Source organism: Lolium rigidum, chromosome 6 (assembly GCF_022539505.1).
Source record: "Lolium rigidum isolate FL_2022 chromosome 6, APGP_CSIRO_Lrig_0.1, whole genome shotgun sequence".
NCBI lineage: Eukaryota > Viridiplantae > Streptophyta > Magnoliopsida > Poales > Poaceae > Lolium > Lolium rigidum.
In genome coordinates, this window is record NC_061513.1 from 104,290,253 (window position 1) to 104,294,852 (window position 4,600).

Genomic DNA, 4,600 nt, shown 5'->3' on the forward strand with positions numbered 1-4,600 from the left:
ATTAATCAACAAGCTAGTTAAGAGGCTTACTAGGGACTCTTTGTTGTTTACATATCACACATGTATCAATGTTTCGATTAATACAATTATAGCATGGTATATAAACATTTATCATAAACATAAAGATATATAATAACCACTTTTATTATTGCCTCTTGGGCATATCTCCAACGAGTCTCCCACTTGCACTAGAGTCAATAATCTAGTTTACATATGTAAAGATATAACACCTTGGCCTTCAGGTGTTTTATCATGTTTTGCTCACGGGAGAGGTTTTAGTCAACGGATCGACACGCTCGGAAACGTATGTATTTTGCAATTCATTTTGCGTCTCAACGCATCACTCATTTTCCAAATGAGTCGGCATTATTCTTATATGTTCAGTCCTCTGGTGGAACCTTAATTCCGCGGTCTGAAATATGTCACTAATATTGTCATACACAATATAGCTTCAAAGTTCTAACACTATCAGAACTACACCAAGTTCTCAAAGAACCTCTTAACTTAACATCCTCAGTCATTGTCAAAACAATGACATACTCTGCCTTTGTTTGTAGAATCCATCACAATATTTTTAGAACTCTTCTAAATCTAGCATAGACAACTTCTTAGCTCATTGTGCTACCTTTTAATCAACACTTAGCCTAATTGAGATTTGAAATTCATTTTTATATGTGACCAAACTAATATCGGTGCAACAACTTACAGCGATTTGTTTGTCATTTTTCCATACAAAAAAATATATATATCCTTAGTTCTTCTTAAGTACTCAAGAATATTCTTACTGTTTTTCAATGATTATCATATGAATCATTCTGGTACATGCTCATAACATTTTTAGAGCACATGACATCTGATTGTGTACATTTTATTCGTGATCTATAATCACCTATGTGTTTTTACTCATTGAGTGTCAGACACACTCAAGTCTTGTTAAACTTTCACATGACAAGAACATTTTCTTAATATTTCTATATTGAACTACTTCAATATCCATTTTATGTACTTTGAGTTAAACTTTATTATGTGTTTCAATCTATCTTCATAGATCTTGACACTAAATTTGTTTCAGTCCATATCCTTTCACTGAAGTTAATTTCTCAATGAAACCTTTTTAATCAAGTATATAATTACATCATTTACAACCAACTATATGTCATCTACATAAAGTATTATAAATATGTCTCAGCGCTCCCACTTAATTTCTTGCAAATGCAAGCCTCTTCATCGTCTCTGATGAAATCAAAAACTCTTTGACTATTTCATCTGGTGAAGATTCCAACTCCGCGATACTCACTTCATCCAATTGAAGTTCGTATACCTATCTAGTATTCCACGGACCAGCAAAACTCTTGCTTGTATCTTGTATACACCTTTAATACGCACTTCTGATAAGTAATGTATTTTGCCATCCTACTAGCATATCTCATAAAAGAAATATGTAGTGATTACTAGAATAATCCACATAGACTATAAGCATTGCTACGGAAGATCTAATCTTATCGTAGTCAACTCTTTGAACTTTGTTGTAAATAACTTTTCGACAAGTCGAGCTTCTTCAAGGATATTTCATCCAAGTCCATCAATTTTTATAGATCTATTTACTTTCAAAAAGTATTCATCTATCTTGGATTTCATGGCGTATAGCCATTTTAACGGAGTCAGGGCCCATCATAACTTCCTTGTTTTGTAGTTGGTTTATCATTGTTCAAAATCAATCTTTTGTCCACAAATCATTTATTTGATCACAAAGTAAACCATACCTACAAGGTTCAATATGTACTTCGATCTCCATGGCTAAAACAATTTGTAGTAATGGGAGCCATGATCGTCGTGGCCGCTTCCGGAACCATTTCCGATGCTGTACTACTCTGATCATTTTGCTCAGGTTCATAAACCTTATCAAGTTCTATTGTCCTCCCACTCAAATACTTCGCTAGAAAACAATTTCTCGGAAATAAGCAAGTAACATTAACAAACACTTTTGTCTTTTACTTCATAGTGGAAAGAATTCCCTATCAATTCTTTGGGATAACCAACAAAGACATTCATCCGATTTTGGTTGTAAACTTATTTACTTATGCTATGCATACCAAAATTTAAGAAAAGACTATTAGGGTTCATAACCATGTCATAACTCGTATGATGTCATTTCAACGGATCATGATGATGCTCTATTTAGTGTAAAAGCGGTAGTCTCTAAAGCATAATCCACAAAAATATAATGGCATCAGTATTTTATCTCATCATTCATCCAACAAGGTTTGGATACATCTCTCGGATACTTCATCATCACTATGATACTCCAAGAAACATGAGTTGTAGAACAATTTCATAACTCTCTTAGATGTTCACTAAAACTCGTAATTCAAATATTTCCACCATGATCCAATCATAGATATTTGATTTTTCTATTACGATGATTTCAACTTCATGCTGAAATTTATTTGAATCTATTCAATGTTTCAAACTTCTTCCTTATTGAATATATCCACACATATATACTCAATTCATCATTGGAAGTTTTCATGAAGTAGAAGAATCTCCAGCACACAACTATGCCCAGTGAATCACATACATCATTATGTATTTTTCCACTAAGTTAGTTGCCCGTTCAACTCTTGGCCTATGAACGTGTTGCGGTCAGAAACCCACCGGCGGGCAGCGACGGGCAACACCGTAGAGCCGGGAATCTCCCAGGACTGCGGCTGGCCCTGGTCCCTCCGAGCGACGGCCCGCAAAGCCTTCGGCACGCACGTCCGATGCTGATGCAAGGGCGTGCCACCTGACCTGTACCTGGTCAGGAAGGTGTTGGATGATGCCTCGCTTAGTTTCCTGCATGGTGATGACCCACAAGTATAGGGGATCGCAACAGTCTTCGAGGGAAGTATTACCCAATTTATTGATTCGACACAAGGGGAGACAAAGAACACTTGAAAGCCTTAACATCGGAGTTGTCAATTCAGCTGCACCTGGAAACAGACTTGCTCGCAAGAGTTTATCAGTAGTAACAGTTTTATAGTAGTAGCAGTAGTGAAATAACAACAGCAGAGTAACAAAGACAGCGGTAGTGATTATAGTAAACAGCGAGGATTAAAATACGTAGGCACGGGGACGGATGACGGGCGTTGCATGGATGAGAGAAACTCATGTAACAATCATAGCGGGGCATTTGCGGATAATAATAAAACGGTATCCAAGTACTAATCAATCAATAGGCATGTGTTCCAATTATAGTCGTACGTGCTCGCAATGAGAAACTTGCACAACATCTTTTGTCCTACCAGCACGGTGGCAGCCGGGCCTCAAGGGAAACTACTTGGATATTAAGGTACTCCTTTTAATAGAGTACCGGAGCAAAGCATTAACGGTCCGTGAACACATGTGATCCTCACATCGCTACCATTCCCTCCGGTTGTCCCGATTTCGTCACTTCGGGGCCATTGGTTCCGGACGACGACATGTGTATACAACTTGCGGGTAAGACCATAAACAATGAATATCATGATGAAATAATAACATGTTCGGATCTGAGATCATGGCACTCGGGCCCTAGTGACAAGCATTAAGCATAACAAGTTGCAACAATATCATAAAAGTACCATCTACGGACACTAGGCACTATGCCCTAACAATCTTATGCTATTACATGACCAATCTCATCCAATCCCTACCATCCCCTTCGGCCTACAGCGGGGGAATTACTCACACATGGATGGGGGAAATATTGCTGGTTGATGGAGAGGCGTTGGCGGTGATGGCGGTGATGATCTCCTCCAATTCCCCGTCCCGGCGGAGTGCCAGAATGGAGACTTATGGCTCCCGCGACGGAGTTTCGCGATGTGGCGGCGTTCTGGAGGGTTTCTGGCGACTTCGACTTCTCTCCGTGCGTTTTTAGGTCGAGGCGAATAAGTAGTCCGAAGGAGGGTGTCGGAGGCCGGCCGAGGGGGCCACACCATAGGGCCGCGCGGGCCCCCCCTAGGCCGCGCCGCCTTATGGTGTGGGGCCCCCGTCAGTATTCTGGGAAAATAGGCCCTTTCGTCAAAATCCCGAGGTTTTTCCTGAAAGTTGGATTTCTGCACAAAAACGAGACACCAGAACAGTTCTGCTGAAAACAGCGTTAGTCCGTGTTAGTTGCATCCAAAATACACAAATTAGAGGCAAAACAATAGCAAAAGTGTTCGGGAAAGTAGATACGTTTTGGACGTATCAACTCCCCCAAGCTTAGCTTATTGCTTGTCCTCAAGCAATTCAGTTAACAACTGAGCGATAAAAGAACTTTCACGAACACATTTGTTCATATGATGTATATATTCTCATGATATGGCTAATACTTAAGCAGTTCATAATAAGATAGATGCAAATAAGATCATCTAACAGCTATGTCAATCATGAAGAGGTACCAACAATTAATAATAAGCATCATGAATCATGTATATAAGCAGGATTGCAATGTTCATAAGAGAGTATGATAAAGTGGTATCTCGCTTGCCTGTATTTGATTGGCAAAACATAAATGCCCGGGCACCTCTGGAGTTCATAGAAAGACTAGAAGTAGTGATTGTCAAAGATAAAGGCATCAAAGTTATACCACAATCAA